At 52.9% G+C, this 20,806-nt stretch overlaps 2 protein-coding genes across 4 annotated transcripts in view; both read right to left on the reverse strand.

The window, feature by feature from the left end:
• The window catches only part of CDK18 (cyclin dependent kinase 18), a 29,804-nt gene extending 24,027 nt beyond the window's left edge, over positions 1-5,777 (reverse strand). Inside the window, exons 1-2 of one of the 3 annotated variants that reach the window (XM_058430426.1) lie at positions 5,505-5,777; positions 4,382-4,466 (exon numbers count right to left, since the gene is read on the reverse strand). The gene's annotated coding sequence lies outside the window, so the exon portion shown is untranslated. The remainder of the gene's footprint in view (positions 1-4,381; positions 4,467-5,504) is intronic. The other 2 variants (XM_058430425.1, XM_032136717.2) reach the window with 2 other exon arrangements.
• The window catches only part of RHEX (regulator of hemoglobinization and erythroid cell expansion), a 919,952-nt gene that overhangs the window by 549,164 nt on the left and 349,982 nt on the right, over positions 1-20,806 (reverse strand). The window lies entirely within an intron of this gene.

A 20,806-nucleotide genomic window follows, 5' to 3' on the forward strand; every position in this document is an offset into this window, starting at 1 on the left:
ACCTGCTTCCAGGCAGTGGGTCCTGCCAGGATGTGGGAAGGACAGCCCTGTCCCCTCCTGGGCTGGTCACCCCACAGCCCGGGGTGCTGGGTGGCTGGGGCCAGAGAAGAGAAGAAGGTCTGGTTCCTGAGGAGACTCCCCAGGCAGAAAAGGGCAGGCTTCTTTAGGGAAGCAAGGTGTGAGGGCAATAATCATTCTGGAGCTCTGAATTTCCCTCGATAATGATAAGATGGGGAACGATGTTCAGAGTGAGGGAGGGTAGAATTTTTTTTTTCTTTTTTTTTTGGAGGGGGGACAAAGTCTCGCTCTGTCACCCAGACTGGAGTGCAGTGGTGCAATCTTGGCTCACTGCAACCTCTGCCTCCCTGGTTCAAGCGATTCTTGTGCTTCAGCCTCTGGAGTAGCTGGGATTACAGGCGCCTGCCACCATGTCTGGCTAATTTTTGCATTTTCAGTAGAGACGGGGATTCACCATGTTGGCCAGGCTGGTCTTGAACTCCTGACCTCAGGTGATCCACCTACCTCAGCCTCCCAAAGTTCTAGGATTACAGGTGTGACCCTCCGTGCCTGGCCAGAAACATTTTAAGAATAGAGTTCTCTTCCCAATTTGGGGGCTGAGCCCTGATGTTTGCAGGGACCCTGATTTCAGAAAAAAATATCAAGTGGGGCCAAAGGCACTGAGAACTACCAAATGTAGCCCATTAACTCTGCCATTGCCCCTTGATAATGACATCAGGTAAAGCAAAGAGCTACTGGGTGGACATTATCTCACTGGAGTCCTCGCTATCACATGAGATAATAGTATTATCCTCCAATTTTACAAATGAGGAAACTGAAACCTGGGTGAGCAAATTACTTAACCTAAGGCAAACAGTTACTGAGTGGAGGAGGCAGAATATGAACCGACCCCAAAGTCCATAAACTGCCTCCACCCATGGTGGACAGGAGACATACACTCAACATATAAATAATGATGAGTGCACCAGCCAGCCATTATTGGGTCATCTTGTCTATCCCGACTCCACCATTTCTAGGGAAGACTTTTATTTAATGGTGGGGGTAGGGAGGCTCAGAAGGTGGGATCATTATCAAGAGTTCCAGGAAAGAGGATCTCATCATAGTCCTTTCAAAAGTTCTGGCCCATGTCTCCCAGAGCAATGTGTCTAGTCTCTTCAAGGTTACTCATGCTGTCAGGGAGCTTTGCTTCAAGACCCGTTTTTTGTTTTGTTTTGTTTTGTCTTTCGCCCAGGCTGGAGTGCAGTGGTGCCATCTCGGCTCACTGCAACCTCCACCTCCTGGGTTCAAGCGATCCTCCTGCCTCAGCCTCCTGAGTAGCTGGGATTACAGGCACACACCACCATGCCCAGCTAATTTTTGTATTTTTAGGAGAAACAGGGTTTCATCATGTTGGCCAGGCTGGTCTCGAACTCCTGGCCTCAAGTGATCCGCCCGCCTTGGCCTCCCAAAGTGCTGGGATTACAGGCATGAGCCACCACACCCAGCCTAAGACCCTTTTCAATTTTTTTTTTTTTTTTGACAAGTTCTCATTCTGTTGCCCAGGCTGGAGTGCAGTGATGCAATCATGGATCACTGCAGCCTCAAACTCCTAGGCTCAAGCGATCCTCCCCTCTCAGCCTCCTGAGTAGCTGGGACTACAGGCACGTGCCACCACACCTGGCTAATTTTTGTATTTTTTTTTTTAGAGATGGGGTCTTGCCACATTGCCCAGTCTGGTTTCGACCTCCTGGGCTCAAGCAATCCACCCACCTCCCTTTTCAGTTTAAAACCAAACCTCACACTTGCCTCACTACCCCTCCTCCTCTGCAGATGTAGCTGTGGAGATTCTAGGAGCAGATGGGCTCTCTTTCAGACAGGAGGTCTGGCGGAGATGCGCCCACGGCTTTTCCTCTTCCAGACTTGCTGCTGAACCACTGACCAGCTCCAGCCAGGCCCAGCTACCAGCTCTGTAGTGATCCCGGGTCCCAGACCCTTGGCCTGAGCTGTTGTGAGCCCAGCCTGTGTGTGCATGTGCATGCACGTGTGTGTGTGTAAGCAGCTGTGGGAGCCAGGACAAGATTAACCTTGGTCTGCTCCCACTCCCTGGATGTGGGAAAGTGCCCACTCAGCAGGGAATGCCTGGAGGGCAAAGGTGAAAAGTCCAGGGAAGGGGACGTAAGGGGTTATGGTGGGACACAGGGCCGAGGAAGAGGAATGTGACTTATTGCCAAAGATGGGCTAATCAGGTGGGCCTGGAACCAGGCCAGCCACTCACTCTGAACAACAGAGCAGAACAGGGACCGCAATTAATTAAGTACCAGGGGAGGGTCCTCCTGCCTCAGGGAAAGAAGGTGCTGCCAGAGGCCCCTCAGAACAGGAGGCTGCTGCCTCTCCAGCTCCCAGTGCCTGCCTCATTCATACCTGCTAGAAGGTAGGGCCCCCACAGCACAGATTCCTGGCCCCTCCTGGAAGATTTCCATCCAACCCATTCCCCTACTACCACCACCATTCTCTTACACAGACAGAGCCCTCCTCCCTAACCTGGAAGAGCAGTAAAGATTCTGTCTAACTACGGGCTTGGCCTGATGGGGCTAGGAAAATCTACCTTGGTCTGTAGACCAGCCCTGGTGCAATCACCAGGAAATTCCCTTTCCAAACAAGCACCACCAACCACTATAGCTACCAGTGATTTAGTCTCTGCTACATGCCAGGCACTGTGCATTATTTCTTTTTTTTTTTCTTTTTTGAGACGGAGTCTTGCTCTGTCACCCAGGCTGGAGTGCAGTGGCGCAATCTCGGCTCACTACAACCTCCGCCTCCTAGGTTCACGCCATTCTCCTGCCTCAGCCTCCTGAGTAGCTACAGGCACCCACCACCACGCCCGGCTAATTTTGTGCATTTTTTTTTTTCAGTAGAGATGGGGTTTCACCATGTTAGTCAGGATGGTCTCGATCTCCTGACCTCGTGATCCGTCCACCTTGGCCTCCCAAAGTGCTGGGATTACAGGCGTGAGCCACTGCACCCGGCCTAAATCTTATAACAGCCCTCTATTATGATCCTCATTTTACAGATGAGGGAACGGATGCTGGGAGAAGTTCATGAGTGTGCTAGTGAGGAGAAGGTCGCATAGCTAATATATGCTGGAGCTGGATTCCACGAAGGCCATAAGTTTGCCCTCCCCTTTAGGTCTCAAGCTCAGTTAGAGAGGAACAGAAGGAATCAGAGGACAGGTAGATGGAGATGCTGGACAAAAGTCCCAACAGGGTGATCCCAGAAAGTAGAGGCTTGGTTAGAGTAGGAACCAGGAAGAGTCAAGCCGGGCTCTGCCCCACAGTGTAGGACGCATTCCCCTGAGTGCAGGACGGCCCAAGTAGGCAGAGGACAGAGTCCGGGTCTGTAGAGGAAGCAAATGCACCCTGAAAGGCAGCTCCATGTCCTCTAGACCTGAGCAGGGGTTTGCAGGGCTGGGAGCCTGATCCCACGAGATCTCAGACCAAGAACCTCTTTGCTCCTCAGATCTGGTGCCCTCTCTCCTGTGCCCCATGGAGAAGCCTGGCTCTGCCTAGTGCAGGACAGACAGATGGGAGCCTCAATACTTGGAGCACCACCCCCATTCTTCCTTCTCCTGAGGACTGATGCAGACCAGAGAACTCCAGAGTGGGCCGGAACCTCCCCAAAATGGGGCAGGGGTTGACAGCAGGGGCTTGGGGTCAGACGGAAGTGGGCTGGATCCCACCTCTGTGTGACCTTGGAAAAGTTGGTCTCTCAGAGACTCAGTTTCTTCACCTGTAAAGTGGGGATGATAACAATACCTACTTCATAAAGTTGTGACACACTGCTTGGCACACAGTAGATATTCAACAAATGGTGGCCACTAAGGCTTGTCTACTCTGCCTCTGGCACCCCCGATAAGTTTGGGAAGAACTTCTTCTGGCACGCGTGGAGAGCTTCTTCCACTCTCCTGGCAGGGTATGGGGAGAGTCCTGGGGACCCAGTGGGGAGAGTCCTAGGAACCCAATGGTCAGGTACACCCCAGATTAAGGGTGGGGGAGGTCAGCCCCACAGCCTCCTCGGCTGCACAAGAGGTGGCTGGGAAAGGGTAACCCGAGATAGTAGCTTGGCTGTGGCAAGGTGACCCTCTCTCTGGAACGCCTTCAGGATGCAAACCCAGACCTGGAGCCAGTGTCGCCCTGTACTCCACCGACCCTCAGCACCCTCAGCACCGTTTTCCCAGGCTCCTCCCAAGGCCAGGCTAAAGGCAAGGGATCTCTGAGGACGTGCCAGTCCACCAGGCGCTCCAGGCGTCCTCTCAGGCCAGTGTCCAGGAAAGTGCTGCATGCCCATGCCCGGGTGGGGAATGCCACGCGAACATGCCGAAGCTCACCAGGTGCTGACACAGGAGGGGCAAGCCGGTGGTCTTAGTGAGTCACAGGGCCCAGGCCACAGCTGGGGAACTGCCGAGGGCTGGGCTAGGGGTGGGGAGGAAGGGGAGACAGTAGCAGATAGCGCAGAAGAGGTTCCAGGGCCTCTCACTCCCACAGTGTCAATCCTCCCACCCCGACTGCCGGGAGGTGCCCAGAGAGAATGAAGAGAGGCAGGGCTGGTGCCTAGGAGGGTGCTGACCCTGCAGCACAGAAAACCCCTCACTGTCTCTGCAGCCCAACTCCCACCCAGCACAAGGTCTGCAGACACCTTCAGGGAATCCCCGCCCCCCACAGGGCGAAAACAGAGGCTCCAGTCCAGACCCGATTTTGGATTTCAGATTCCTGATGGTGTCCCTCAACTACAGCAGAATCCTCAAGGCACATCTCCTTAGCCCAACAGGTCACCGCCCACTCCCCCCCGCCCCCCGCCACCCACCCAGCCTCCTTTCCCTCTGCTGCATTAACCCTCTGTCGCCTGCTGATGAGGGGTGGAGGGGGGCACTGCCCCTTTGGTCTTCCGGGGTGGAAAGAGAGAAGAAGCAGCATTCCCCAGACCCCTGCCTCCCCCGGAACTGGGACCTGCAGGGCTTCACGTGTCCTTCCACGTTCTTCCCAGGGCTCTGGCCTCCCACCCCCTGCCTGCCGCTCTGGAAAGTTCACCAGAGCCCAGGAAGCCCTTCAAGGCAGCGATGTGGCCCCACACTCTCGGGTCCTTTGGTCCCTGCAGACTCCTGACCCTTGCCCTTCCCAGAATGAAGGGAGCTTAGAAAGCGCCTGGTTCGGGACTGGGTGGAAAACTTTGCTTTGTAGGGTTCAGACGGGAGCTCAGGGGCCAAAGTGATCCCAGATGGAGACTCCCTGAGGGGGCGCGGGGTCTGAGATTGCAAAATAGCCCTCCCTCTCAAGCACCTGGAACTTAGGAGTGGCCTTTCGAGGGCACCCCCCAACCCTCAACACACAACACAGTATCACACAGATCACGCCTCGTGATCTCTGCTCTCCCCTCGCCGCTCCGGTATTTCCCTCCAACCTCTAGCCCCAGGGCAAAAGCAAAACTGCGCCTTTAAGAGCCGTTCCGCTTACCTTTGCTCCGTATACCCGGCGCCGCGGTGCCCCCTCCTCCGACCTCCTCCTTCCTCCCCGGCGCACCGCCCGCGGGACTCACAGCGCGTGTCCTGGGGGCCGCGGCGCGCCCGCTCCCTCCCGGGCACGGGGCAGCTTCCCCTGCTCCGGAAAGGTGAGCAGTTCCCCAGAGAAGCCGCAACCTGAGCTGGCCGAGGAGGAGGTAGAAGGGGAGGGGAAGGGAGGGAGTGGAGGAAGGTGGGGAAGAGGAGGGAGGAGGAGGAGGAGGAGGAAGGAAAATGCCCGGCCCCCGCCAGAGTTTTTCACATGTACAAGTTGACTCCGCCCCCGGCCCTCCCGCCCTGCCCACAGCTGCTACCAATCCCCAGGGCTCCCTCTGCCCGGGTGCCCACCCCTTTCTCCCACTCTGGGAACCAGGGTCCAAGTGCCTCTTCCTGTTTCGTTTCTAAAGCCGGCCCTGAGAGCCTTGGCCAGGGGATGAGGCATTTTGGACTGGACCACCCCAGGACACCAAGGCGCCAGGGGTACACTGAGAGTGCCTGCCTATCTCTAAAAGTAGTGCTCCTACCTCTCCTAGGTATCTCCCTGTACCTGGCGCCCTAGAAACGAATGTGCATGGACAGATTTTGGTGGTCATTTTCTTGACAATAGTAGCGCTCGGGCTCCCCTTCTACCCTATCCAGTGAGACTTGTCACTTACCTTTCCGGACAAAGTTCCCACCTCTCCAGGACCTGAATGAAGCCCTTGTTACCAGCCATCATTCCCATTTTCCTCCCTGAAGGATAATTCAACGTGTCCTTTTGGAATTAAACTCCACAGGATATTTGAGAATCATCCAAGAAGGGTTACAGAATGGCTAGTTCAGCTAGTGGCACTCTCATTTTACAGAAGGGGAAACTGAGGCCCAGCAAAGCAATTGAACTGGCCCAAAGTGTCACAAGAGTTAATGGCGAGCCATGATTAGAACTCAGGCCAATGGCCATTGCACCCACATCATCTGACTTCAAGGATGAAAAAAAAAAACAAAGCAAAAATCTGGGGATGGGGGTGAAGGGCACGGTGTCCCACCGCCAGGCCCCTCTCATCTCTGCTTTCTCCTGAGGGCTCTGAGGAGAGGAGGTGTGCCTTGGCTCTATGGCACCTCATCAAGGCGGTCTGTGTCCCCTGCCCTCCCAGAGGGTTTGGCTGCTGCAGTCTGGGGTCTCCCACAGGGAAAGTCTCCTTAGGAGGGGGTGCTCCACAGTGTACATGTGCTTCTACCTGAACCCTTTCCCTGGGGACTGTGAGTTGTTGAGAATAGAACAGTTTCCTTCTGGAAGACATGGGCCTGAGGTCTCACTGTCAGCTGGAGACAGGAGAATGAAGGAAGACACTGGGCGCATGCATGAAAGTGACCTGTGGGTTGTTGACATCTCACAGAGGGCCTCCCAACTCTTTTTTTTACCTTACTTTCTCTGCCAAGGCATGCAGATTTCCTGGACGCAGCACTTCCTAAAAATGAAGCTGCCAAGTGTTGTCGGGGTGCATGGATCCAGAGCCTTTAGGTATGCAGCAACCTGCCTGGCTCCATAGTCCAGTGGATGGTGAGAAGCCTGGGGAGCAGGAGGCCATAAAGAGGGTTGGAAGGGGCAGGGAGGGAAAAGGAGAAGGACTATGGCTAAGGAACTGTTTACTGGTGGATTAGAGAGAGGGGGGCCAAAGGGTAGAGTTTCAAGGAACTAGGGGGGTGAAGTCAAGAGGTCTCCACAAACACTTTCTCAACATCTCTTATGTGCCAAATGATAGCCAGGGCTCTGGGCACGTAAGATGAATATAACCCGGTCCCTGCCCTCAAGAAGCTCATGGTGTAATAGGGCAGGGAAGCAAACAGGATGCTATAGGAGGGAGCTTAGTGTTACAGATGCCTGGGAGGAGCTGTTCTGCTTGAGGTGAGGGTTACAGGATGAGGGGACAAGAGAGGGGAGGAAGGGTTTTCTCTGTTTTTCCAGGAGGGATAATCCCTTGTGCAGAGTGCAGGGGTGAGAGAATATGGACCCACAGTTCCATGAGGTCAGAGCTTAAAGTCTGGGGTGGAGGTGACACTGTAGAGGCAGGCAGGTGCTGGGTCCTGAAGACTCCCAATGTGGAGGCTGATCCTAGTGGAAAATGAGAATAAGCTTAGACCCCACAGCGGCAGCAGGGAGGAGAGGAGGGAACTGATTTGAGAGATAGGTAGGAGACAGAGTCATGGAGGCTTGTGACTATTGGATTCTAGAAGATAAGGGAGCCAGGAGTGTCAAGATTGGAAGCACTGATGTGATAGGCTGAGTGGGACCTGGGAGCTTCTTAAGTGAGCCTTGATTCCCAGCACCTCCTTAGATTGCTCTGTGAACTTGGGCAAGCGAACTAACCTTTCTGAGGCCACCTGTAGAACAAAGTTGCTAAAATCAATCTTGTATTGTTGTTGTACATATTAGGGTAATGTATGCTAAGGGCCTGGCATAGGACTTGGCTCATAATGGAGAACTCAATAGACAGTAAATGTAATTACTATCATTCATGCATTCAACAAACATTTATTGAACACCTGCTATGTGACAAGGACTATACTGGATCCTTGCATTGGATAGATGATTTTAAGTCTGAGCTCCTATTCTCATGTGGTTCACTGTTCAGGCGGAGAAAGATATGCAGAGGCAGTCACCTACCAAGGCAATATGGGCTGAGCAGAGGAAGAAGCCCTTAACTCTGCCCAAGAGAACTTGGGGCAGCTCCACAGAGGAGAGATGACAGCTGAAATGGTGTAGGGCCAGCCACCTGCTCGGAGCCTGTCACATCACCCCTGCCTCACCACCGCCACATGGGATTGCTTCAGAATCTCTGAAAGCTTCAGTTGTGAAGCATCGTCTTGCTTCTCAGGGTTGAAGGAAGAGGATGAACTGCAGGTGGACATCCATATGGAGCCCAGAGGATGGCACGTCGAGCTTTGGCCACCCCAGGAAAGGGCAAGTGCTGATGGGAGGTGGGAGGGGGGAACCAGGTAAGAGTGACTCTGGGCAGGGCTTACTAGCTGGATAGGGAGTCCATGATACGCAGTCATACACATCAGTGGCCTGTGTATGTGTGCTCTTTGGGTCATCCTAATTTTTCTGCTTCTCATCTGTACCATTCCAAAAATTCCCTCTGCACCCCTTGGTGTCCCCTGCCCTCCAATGCCAACTTTCTTTCTGTGCATCTTGCAATAAGCCCAACACAGTAGAAGCAGCACTACCTAGGACTTCCACTAAGGAGGGGCTCCTTCCCTGCTGCCTTACCAAGCAATACTTTGAGCTTTAAAGCCACATAAACTGTGTGACCTTGGGCAGTTACTGACATATCCGACTTCCTTTCCTGTCCATAACATGGAGATGGTAATAGTTCCTCTCTCATGGGGTGGTTGTGAGGTTTCAATAAGATGTAAACTTGGCACCCAATCAATGCTGTTTCTCTTTTCTGCAGCCCATTAACTCCCTCCTTGCAGAAGGACAGACAACAGACCCTCAGTTGGGGGTTTTCCTGGCACCCCAGCCCCTGGGGCCCATCCCCTGTGGGCCCTGCAGCCCCCTTCCCCTCTGCTAGTCTAATGGATCTGTGGCATCCCCGGGAGGCCTTGGTCACCCTAGCCATGTAGCAGTGTAATGCTGGCAGGCCTGAGCAGCATGACAATGGTGGCCCCAGCAGCAGCTCAGCCCACTCCCCGCTCTGCTCCTGTCTCTCCTCCCCGCTGCCAGTGACATGCCACTGCTCTGCAGATAGGACAGGCGTCCCTGGGTGCCTGAGGGCTGAGCAGGGAAAATGGAAACAGCTCTCCCTCACAGACTGTGTGGGCAGTGCATTTGAATAGCGTCTGAAAAACCAAAGTTCAAGCCCGCCCCACTTTCCCCTGGGAGACACAGCATCCAGAGACAGGGAGAGTTCAGCCAACAGAGAATCTCTTTTCTGCACATTGTCAGGGGCTCCCTTCCCCTCTGGCCCTATATCCAAGCAGGCACAGTCTCTGAAAGCACTGCAGGGACATTTGGGAGGCTGGAGACTTGACTCTGCCCCTAAGGTGCAGAAATCACTTTGTTTGTCTGGGCCTCTGTTTTCCTCTATAGCAAAAGGGGAATAGCGTGAATACCTGCCTTTCAGGCTGTGAGAACTAAATGCAAAGGTGACTGTGAAAGTGCTTTGCACACTGTAGAATGATCTGCATGTGTATGAGATCATTAGAGTTTGTCCAAAGGGCCCTTCTTAGGGTTCCAGGAATCAAGTAAAGACATGAGAAATGAGAAGCTAAGTGAGAACAGAGAAACTCACCTCAACAGCCTGCCCTTGGCAGGCAGGACGGAGATTGGCAGCAGAGACCTGAAGATGGACTGACCCATTATGGCCTAGCTAGTTAGAGCTCTGTGAGTCATTGGGACAGCAGGACTTGGCTAGGCTGAGCCAACTCTTGCTCCTCTGGCTAAACCTAGGCCATTGTTTTCCAGTGATTTATGAGAAGTGGGGATGATTAGGAGAAAAATCACACTGGTTGCAGTGTGATTCCAGCAGAGAGCCTGGGACTTTCTGCTTTATCACTGCACCAAGTGTCATATACTCCCTTCGCTATTTGTGGTGAAAGTACAGGCATGTGTGCATTCATGCATGTGTTTACACATGTGCACGCACGTGCATGCGCACACACACACACACACACACACACACCATTCTAGACTTCAGATGAGGCAACAGCTGCATCCCCAGAGGGTTCTAGGACAGGGTGGACCCATAAATAGAGTCAGCCAATCACAGGCCAGTTGACCCTAGCAACTATCAAACCAATTAGAACCATTACATCCAGCGGTGCCTTCCAAACTTACACACACACACATACCCCACCCCCTTCAGGTTGATGCATTGCCATGACAACAGAATCACCACACAAAGCTGGTGTAAATGGGAAAGTGGTCCTTAGGAACAAGACTAGAAGAGTCTTTGGGGTGAGGCTGCAGGCCACACTGGCTAGGGTGGGCCACTGAGAGGACCCCTATACAGGGTGGGGGAGGAGAGACAGCTGGTTTACCTGGTCTTTCTAAGCCTATTCTTTACCCCTGGGTCTCTGTTTGCTCACCTGGAGAATGGGGTCAAAGACTCCTACTTGGATTATAGTGAAATATAATGAAATTATTTCTCAACTAATAGATAGGGATAGGAACCATAGATTTTCTTTTCAGGAAACCTTAAGAATTTTGAGACTTTTGGACCAAGAGAGTTGATTGATCCCCAGGAAGACCTAAAACCAAACCCTAAAACCCAGCTCATGAGTTCATTGGACAGTTAGATCTCAGTTCAGTTTGAAAGCAGTTACTCAATATCTGCTATGGGCCAAGCACAGGTGCTGATTTCAGCCGTAGCCAGGTAGCCCTTGAGGAGCCAGTTGAACATCTTGGTGAAGACTTTTAGAAATGCTCCAGAGGCCTGTTGGATGGGCCTAGAGACAAGTGCTCTGGAGGTGGCTGACCGGGAAAGACTTTGCTCAGGGCCAAAGAAGAAGGCCGAGGTTTGAACCCTGCGGGCCCCACTGGCCCACTGGCCTTTAGCTTCCAGGCCCCACACCCCTCCTTCAGACAGACGCCAGAGTGGCTTTAACCTTAGCCATTGGCCAATCTGCCAGTGGCTCCTCCTCTGCCCAGTTGCTTCCAGTAGCTCCCCAACAGGGGGCCTTTGGGTCCCCAACCCCTCTTTCAGAATCTGATGAAATCTGAGGAATCAAAACACATATGCACAACATTTTCTGTTCATTTTCAGGAGCTATGGGCCTCCTTGTGCTCATTCACAGACTCCCTTATGGCATATGGATCTCCTGCCTCCGTCATCAGCTCATCCTGATTTTCTCCCTCTCTTGTTGTGTCCAGCCACATCAAACTATGAGTACTTCTCTTGTACACACCACTGTGTTTCACTGCTTCATGCCTTGGCACATGTTCCCACCTATAGGAGAGGTTCCCTCCTTCACCACTTACCTAGTAAACTCCTATTCATTCTTCAAAACCCAACTCAAGAGTCACTGCCTCCTTGACATACACAGGCTCAATGTTGTCTATACAGGCTTGATCACTCCCCAGTTGGAAGCATATCTGTTTGACATACTTCTCTCACTGTGTGCCTCCCAGTGCTTGAGGGCTCCATGTCGTCCTCCTTTACTGGGCTGAGAGCTTCCTGTGGCCAGAGAGCACATCTTTAGCCGTTGTATGCCCAGGACTAGTATATATCAGATGCTCACTGGGGTCTAGGACAGGGGTCCCCAACTCCTGGTGGCCTGTTAGGAACGGGGCCACACAGCAGGAGATGAGCAGCGGGCAAGCAAGCAAAGCTTCATCTGTATTTACAGCCGCTCCCAGTCACTCACATTCCCACCTGAACTCTGCCTTCTATCATATCAGTGGCAGCATTAGATTCTCATAGGAGCACGAAGCCTATTGTGAACTGCGCATGTGAGGAATCTAGGTTGCATGCTCCTTATGAGAATCTAATGCCTGATGGTCTGTCATTGTCTCCCATCACCCCCAGATGGGACCATCTAGTTATGGGAAAACAAGCTCAGGGCTCCCATTGATTCTACATGATGGTGAGTTATATAATTATTTCACTGTATATTACAATGTAATAGTAATAGAAATAGAGTGCACACTAAATATAATGTGCTTTAATCATCCTGAAACCATCTCCCTGCCGGGTCTGTGAAAAAAAACGTTTTCCATGAAACTGATCCCTGCTGCCAAAAAGGTTAGGGACCACTGGTCTAGAGAACCGACATGGCAGAACTGAATTGGCAGAAGAAGCGAAGCAGATGAAGGAAGAAGAGAACAAGCAGACCAGAAGTTAGGACAGGAGCAAGGGGAAGAGAGGTGATGGAAAGGAAAGGGGAGTCAGGAGGTGCCCAGAGAGCAAGACTGAAAGACATCATTGAATTTGGCAACTAGGAAGCCATTGGCAGGGTGGCCATAGGCCCAGTTTGCCTGGGATTCTCCCAGTTCTAGCACTGAAAGTCCTGGGCAAACAGAGATGGTTGGTAGCCTTAGATTGGTGACTTTAACAAGGGCAATTCTGGAGATGGGAGTAGGGCAGAGGCCTGAATGGAGGGCTGAGGGATGAGTGGAAGGCGGGAGAGGGAGACTGGGAGAATTGGTGGCTGCTGAGCTGTTTGGCTGAGCTGAAAGGAGGCAGGAGCTAAGGACCGTGCCGGTCTCCTGGCCCTTCTCTCCTGCCCACCGCCAACCCCCTCCCTGGAGAGAAAGCAAACACAGCTGCCGTCAGGAACACTGTGTACACCCTTAATGAATTCTTCTTGAAAGGCTCCAAGCCCACCACCTGGGTCGCCCAACTAGTCCCGCACCACCCCAATCCCCGCTGGACCGGCGGTTCTCTGTCGTCTGACTTCCTGCGGTAAGTATTCGGGGGTTTTATCCAGTTGGTGCAATGGATTCTGCTTGGACTGGGGATGGCTCTTCTCTTCTTTTGGACTGTTATTTACAAGTCTCATTTGTCTTTGCATATTAATAGGTTGTCTGACTAATTCGATTCTGAACTTTTTTTTTTGAGACCGAGTCTCGGTCTGTTGCTCAGGCTGGAGTGCAGTGGCGTGATCTCAGCTTGCTGCAACCTCTGCCTCCTGGGTTCAAGCAATTCTTGTGTCTTGGCCTCCCAAGTAGCTGGGATTATAGGCGCCCACCACCACACCCAGCTAATTTTTGTATTTTTAGTAGAGATGGGGTTTCACCATGTTGTCCAAGCTGGTCTTGAACTTCTGACCTCAGGTGATCCACCCGCCTTGGCCTCCCAAAGTGCTAGGATTACAGGCATGAGCCCCTTGTCACCAGACCTCTGAACTTCTTGAAGGCAGGGATCATGCCTATCCTCACTGCCTCCCTTCTTTCCCTCTCTTTCCCCTTTCCTTCCTTCAGTAAACACTAATTAAGTGGTGTTTGAATTCAGTAGTTGTGGTGACTGCCACAGTTCCTGCCCTCAGGCACCTCACAGTCTGGATTCCAGCCTCCTAAATGGGGGAGTGTCATATCCCTGAGCAGCAGAAGAGGGTCCTTGCAGGGCTTTAGTGAGTCTGAAAACCCATAACATTATATGCCAACATTGTGAGTGTGTATGTGTGTGTTATGTGAGATAGAGAAGCAGAGACTGTATGTTTCTAAAGAGAGAATCTCAGCTGGGTGCAGTGGCTTATGCCTGTAATACCAGCACTTTGGGAGGCAGAGGCAGGTGGATCGCTTGAGATCAGGAGTTCGAGACCAGTCTGGCCAACATGGTAACCCCCCTATCTCTACAAAAAAATGCAAAAATTAGCCCAGCATAGTGGTGCATGCCTGTAGTCCCAGGTACTCGGGAGGCTGAGTTGGGAGAATCACTTGAACCTGGGAGGCGGAGGTTGCAGTGAGCTGAGATTGCACCTCTGCACTCCAGCCTGGGTGACAAAGCAAGACCCTGTCGAGAGAGAGAGAGGGAGAGAAAGAGAGAGAGAGACAGAGAGAGAGAGAGAATCTCTACAAATTAACATGTTCAAGTGGAATCAATCTGCCATATTCAAGTCCTACATATGTGATATAAGCAAATTATTTGGCACTCTGTACCTCTATTTCCTCATTTGTAAAATGGGGGTAATATAGCACCCTTCTCATAGGGCCATGATGAGGGTCAGATGGGATAGGTATATAAATTTAACATAGATCTTGGAACATACCAAGAGGACAATTAACACTAGCTATTGTTCTTTTTGAGAGAGAGGAACTTTTGTGAAATTCTCAAAAGGTTCCAAGAGCCACTGGTCCAGTGAGTGAGCAACCTGCGTGCTGAACGTGGCGTCCCACTGGGACAGGTGCTAAGGGGAGTTAGTCTGAGGTGCACTTGAGGCACCTTGAACTTCCCCTCTGCATCTCCCAACCCCAAGCAGCTCAGGACCCTGCTCTAAACAGCCACTCAGGAGGAAAGACCATTTGAATGGACCGTCCCCAGTGCCACTGAATAGCGTGTCCAGGTTAAAACACATGTTAGGAGAGAAACCAGAACTCCGCTTCTCCCAGGCGAATGGATTTTAAAAGAAAAAGAAAAGAAAAGAAGGCCTTTGCTCTTGATCACATTAAAAGCAATAGCCTCCACAGCAATTAGGCACTCGTAAATTACACAGCCTGCCTCTGTCAGCTGGCTCCACACTATCTCATTAGCCAGGGTGCCGAGAGACACTGCACACCCTGCTGGGAGCCGCCTCATTGCCAAGTTCCTGCTCCATAATTAAACACAAAATCCCAACCTCGTGGAGGCACCCCCCGCCCCTCCTGTGGGGGACAGAGAGGCAGTGGGGGAGGGACAGAGCCAAGGTGAAGCCTTGCTTCTAGGAGTGAGCTGTGAGCAGACAGCCCAGGGCTCTCCCACGACCTTGGGAGGGGATTCGGGGCAGGAAGTGAAAGGGCACAGAATGAGAGGAGAGAGTCCCACCTTCTTCCTACCTGAACGCTGGAGACCAAGAGAGCAAATGGGCCACATTGGCTTCTGCAGGAGATTCTGAGGTTCAACTTTAGGAAATGAGGTCCTAGGAAGGGGGGGATTGTCTGAGAACATCTACTCACTCCACTGCCCACATCTGAGCACACCCACATAGACTCCATTGGTTTGAGGCCAGACAAGGGCTGATGAGATGCATGCTGGGGCACTGTCAGGTTGCTAGACAAGGTGGACCCCAAAGGGCCTTGTAGCCAGAACCGGGGTAAGGAGTGGCCAGCTGGCAGGTGCACAGAATGCCCTTGGAAAGTATCAAGATGTGTGGTTGGAGAAATTGTCTGGGGCCGGGCGCAGTGGCTTGTGCCTCTAATCCCAGCACTTTGGGAGACTGAGGCAGGAGGACTGCTTGAGTCCAGGAGTTTGTGATCACCCAGGGCAACATAGTGAGACATAGTGTCCCTTCCCCACTGCCTCCCTGCCAGCCCCCCAACCCCTGTTTCTACCAAAAGTTAAAAAAAAATTAGGCCGGTGTAGTGGCTCACACCTGGAATCCCAGCTTTTGGGAGGCTGAGGCGGGCGGATCGCTTGAGGCCAGGAGTTCGGGACCAGCCTGGCCAACATGGCAGAACCCCATCTATACTAAAAATACAAAACTTAGCCAGGCATGGTGGCGCAAGCCTATAATCCCAGCTACTCAGGAGGCTGAGGCAGGAGAATTGCTTGAACCCGGGATGCCGAGGTTGCAGTGAGCTGAGATCACACCGCTGCACCCCAGCCTGGGTGACAGAGCAAGACCCTGACTCAAAAGAAAAAAAAAATTAGCCAGGCATTGTGGCGTGTTCCTGTGGTCCCAACTGCTGGGGAGGCTGAGGTGGGAAGATTACCTGAGCCCAGGAGGTCAAGGGTACAGAAAGCTGTGATGGCACCACTGCACTCCAGTCTGGGTGACGGAATAGGACCCCATCTCTAAAAAAAGAAAAGGAAAGGAAAAAAGAAATTGTTTGACAAGTGTGTAAGCTGTAAGTGAGCCCCTCACTGTGGTGACTTCTCTAATGACAAGCTGGTGGGGCTGGCTGCACAGCAGGGCTCTTGCTTGCTGGGTGAGGAAGACAGGCCTGATTGGGGAGGGGAGAGGGACCAAGGCTGGCCCCGGCAGTTCTTCGCTGCCCACCCCACAAAGCTCTTGGCATCTCTTCTAAACATATTTTGAACAAATATTTAAAAGATGTCCCCATGAAACGGTGGCAAGTGATTAGCCTGCCCTGCTCACCCACTTGTCTCCTGCCAACCGTGACCACCAGGGAGGATGGAGAAGATGCTCCAGGCTTCTGAATCCCACCCAACTGCTGCTGCCCAGGGAGAGCCAGGATGGGAGCAGAAGCAGAGGAGAGAGGGCAGCTGCCTGGCTCCTGGGGAGGGGAGCATCCCCACCTCTGAGTTCTCTGGTCGCCCCGCCTGGGCAGCTTGGGCCGGGATGACACCAGGTTCCAGCGCCAGCCGCTGGATCTTGATAGGGAAGGACAGAGCCTGAGAGAAAATCGTGCAACACAGGGAAGCAGGCGAGTTTACTGGGGACAGAGACAGGGGACCCAGAGGCCAGAGCCTCTGAAACCAGGGCATGGGTAGAAGATGTGGATGCTATTTGGCAGACATTTGCATGGCATTTTATGTTAAAACTGAGCTGCTGCATCGGTGCCAGCATTCAGCTAGAGCCCAGGGAAGTAACTCTGCTGACGGCATCAGAAAAGTGCACAGAAATTCCCCCAGCCCCTGCCCTTCTCCCCTGGTGGTTCTTCTGTCTCCAATTGGCCCCAGGCCAACACTGTGATTTTTGGCCCCAGACCTTGCCTCCCCTGCTCACTCTTTGCCTCCCTCCATCCTAGGGGCAGGGGTGAGGACAGCCTTGTGGTGGTGACTCACAGTGTTGTCCTCTGAGGTTAGCACAGCCCAGAGAAATGCCCGGGCAGGCTGTGCTCCTCTCACTCCTCACTCAGAAGCTCAGTTTGAGAAGCAGCCCTTGGCCAGGCTTGGGAGCTCTGCCCAAGACTGAGGAAAGACAGCTGTCATGCCCCCACCTCAGCCTGGAGGCACCAAGTTCCCTTGCCTGCGGGACCAGCACGGAGTCCTTAGCCCAGTCCTGGGGATGTTGTTTCCTGGAGTTGCAGCTGATTTCCCTAATTTCCTCCCAGACCAGCTTCCCCTTTCCCCGAAGCCTGGGAGGGGCTGGGGCCCACGGAGCAGCCAGGTGTGGCCCCAGGGATGGGAGTGGGGCCTGGCAGAACAGGGAGGGGTCAGGACCTGGGAACAGTCTGGACAGGCGCAAGGCGGGAACCACATCGGGACCAGTGAGGAAGAGGTTGGGGTTTAGACTCACACTTCCTTTTCCTCTCGGCTGAGCACGGGGACCAGAATGGTTCGAGTTACCAGGGCCTCCCGGGAATGCAAGCGGAGTGATGGGGCAGATATCGGGCCTGTTCAGCTCAGACACCCCTGAATGATCAGCGAGACTCAGGGGCCCACACCCACATGAACAGGTATATCCAACCAAAATGCCCCTGAGTGTGTCAGTTACTACCAGGTGCTACTATCTGAATGGCCAGGCAGTGGTACCTGGTAAGTTTACCTCGTACAATACCTGAATATATCAAGCTGCCTCCAAATCAGACCATTATGCCAAATGTCCTGGCAAGAAAGACATACTCCGGGGGCCAGCTCCTCCAGGGACCAGCCTAGCTCTGCAAGTTGGTATCTGGCAGTACCTGGTGTAGCCAGGGAAGCAAAGGGATTTGTCAGCCGGAATCTGTACTTCCCCAGGCCTACTATTTGCTCCAGGGGCTCTCCCGTGGGTCCCCCGGGGCACTGATATTTCTCAGCATGTCTTCCCTAGGATCCCAGCCATTCATGATCCCACGACAGACTTTGCTCTTAGTCGAACAGCTGGTGACTGAACCTGATCCAAATATTTACTCCTGGAAAGAGGGCAAAGGGGCAGGTGTCACTCCAGGCAGCCTGGAGCTGCAGTTGGCTGGGTCTGGGGGAGGGGAAGGGAGGGTTTGCTATTTTCTCTGGTGCCAGAGGCTTTCTCAGACCTTAGGTATTCCCCACCTAACCATCTGCCTCCTCTTCCTGACATGGGCTGGAGAGGGAACTGGAAGGGAGCTTTGTCCCCAGGGAACTGTCCCTGAAAGGGGTGAAGCCAAGTAGATGAGGAACCTCAGCTGGGAGGTGAGAAACCCAGACCACCAGCTTGAGAGGAGAAGGCGCCTCCCCAGCGTTGGGCTTGCAGGGAAAGGAGGCCATCCTGCAGGAAGGGGCAGCCTGCAGGATGCCTGCAGGTTTCCCCGAAAGGGGATGGGGAGGAGGAAAGACCGGGGACTGGAGTGAGACCCTCAGTGAGGAATGGAAGCAGGTGGTCCATGAGTACCAGGGCCGGGGCTGCCACCTCAGAAAGGAGTCAGGCCACGGCCACTCCAGAAATCTGGTGAATCCAGAAAGTTGGTGATTTCCCCACCCTTGGCATTGTAATTGAATTCTCCCTGGTGTGATTAGCAATGAATCTTGGAACTCAAAGTGTGATTTCCGGGAGAGGCAGCCAGGAGCTCTCCCTTACCAGTGCGGCCTCGGGGAGAAGCCCTAGGGACAGTGAATTTGAGGTGCTTCAAAAGCAGCAGGCGCAGGTGGGGTGGGGCTTACTGAGGAGAGAGGGCGGGGGCAGGGAGAGGGCAGTGGCGTGCTGTCCTGAGGAGAACGGGCTTTGCCATGCACCTACTGTGTGTCAGGCACCTTATATACCAGACTACAGTGAATCTTCAGGACAACATGAAGTCGCTATTGTTAGCCCGTTTTACAGATGAGCAAACTGAGGCTCACAGAGGTTATGTGACTTTCCTAGTCACCAGTGTGAGGCAGCACATCCAGGTCTGAGTCCCAAGCATGTGTGCCTTTTGGAACAGCTCCAGACCCAGGGAGATTCCAGACCCAGGGAGGGGTGCCAGCAGCCCAGCATGGGGCAAGTCAAACTCGGGAGGGCGTCTCTGCCACACCTCAGTGTGCCCATCCTTTGGTGCATGCCTGCTTCCTGGCAGCCCCCAAAGACTCTGAATCAGAGGCAGCGCTGCCCAAGAGAGGACATAGGGTCTGACCTCAGAAGACTCTGGATTCCGATGCTACTCATGAGGACATGTGACCTTGGGCAAGCCATCCACAAAGAGAACCTCGTCATACCTTTGTCTAAGGTTGTTTGATAATTAAATGAGATAATGCGTATAAAACATCTAGCATGGACCACATGTGGTGGCTCATGCGTGTAATCCCAGCACTTTGGTAAGTTGAATGGGGAGGATCACTTGAGCCCAGGAATTCAGGACCAGTCTGGGCAACATGGTGAGACTCTGTCCCTACAAAAAATTTAAAAATTAGCCAGGCATGATGGCACGTGTCTGTAGTCCCAGCTACATGGGAGGCTGAGGTGGGAGGATCACTTGAGCCTCGGAGGTCAAGGCTGCAGTGAGCCGTGATTGTGCCACTGAACTCCAGCCTGGGTGACAGAGTGAGATTGTCTCAAAAAATAAATTCATTAATTAATTTAATTAAATAAAAAACTTGGCACATAGTAGGTGCTTAAGAAATGATAGTTCTCTGCAGGGCTGGCTTCAATGGGCACGCGTCATGCAGTCTATCAGGGCCTGTGCTCAGAAAGGCCCCACACTCAGAGGGCCTCCTGCTTGTTTTAGTGCTTTATTGTTCTCTTGTTTAAATTCTTAATACTTTTTTTAACAAGGAGCCTTGCATTTTCATTTTGCATCAGATCCTGCAAATTATCTAGCCCATCTGGGTTATTGGTGTGGGTTTAGTTCCTTATATCCAGAAAGGACTACCTGTGACCCACACTATGAAACAAGCCACCATTTCATCATTTCGTGATTTTGTCTGCCCAGGAAATGCTTCTCTGCTTATCCTCCATGCATCTAGCTGTTGCTTATAAGAAATCAGAGTGAGCCAGACAGAACCGTAACTCTCCTTCGGCCCCCAGCACCTCCAGGGAGATGAAAGCAGATCATACTCCTGCTTGTTCTGAGGAGAGGGACTTTTGAGGGAGAATCTTGAGCCCTGGTTTCTGGCAATGAAGGGTGGTCTCCCTGATGCCACCAGCCCAACCGCAAGATATTAAATGCCTCACAAGGCAGGAGGCCCCCAGCTCCCAGGGACTCACATCTTCCACCAGGGCCCAGCAGTGTGCTGTGGCCCCTCCCCACCCACTAGGGTGAGGGCTGCAGGCCGGGGCAGACACAGAGCTCTGAGCAGCAAGGTCAGGAAATGATCACCTTGGGAGGCGTTCCAGGAGCTGGAGCTCAGCCCACCACCTCCCTCCACTACAGCCTGCGTGGAAACATCTGACCTCCATAGTGCCTGCCCCTTACCTGTTCTCAGACTCCTATTCCCAGGGGCCCAGGCGTTTGCTAAATTGGCAGCTTTGACCCATCTACTGATCCCTGAGAAGCATCGCTGTAGGGGAAATGAAAATTGGGAGGCTGTCTGTCTTCTCTTTCTTTCTCTGTCTCTCGAAAGACGATTTAAGCCATTTCTAGATCTAGCAGCCTTTTGCAAGGACACTGGAGTTGGCGGGTGGTGATGAGGGAGAGGACAGTGGAAGAGGAGGCTGAGGTGCAGCTGCAGGACCTGGGGAGGAGAATCATAGGCTGACTCAAAGATTATGAAATATCTCAGCTAGAAGGGACCTTTGAGAAACTGAGGTCAGAGAGGGAAAGTAAGTTACCCAAAGTCACAGAGCCAGGACTGGAACATGGGTGAC

This window comes from Hylobates moloch, unplaced genomic scaffold, assembly GCF_009828535.3.
Source record: "Hylobates moloch isolate HMO894 unplaced genomic scaffold, HMol_V3 SCAFFOLD_18, whole genome shotgun sequence".
In the NCBI taxonomy this organism is placed as follows: domain Eukaryota; kingdom Metazoa; phylum Chordata; class Mammalia; order Primates; family Hylobatidae; genus Hylobates; species Hylobates moloch.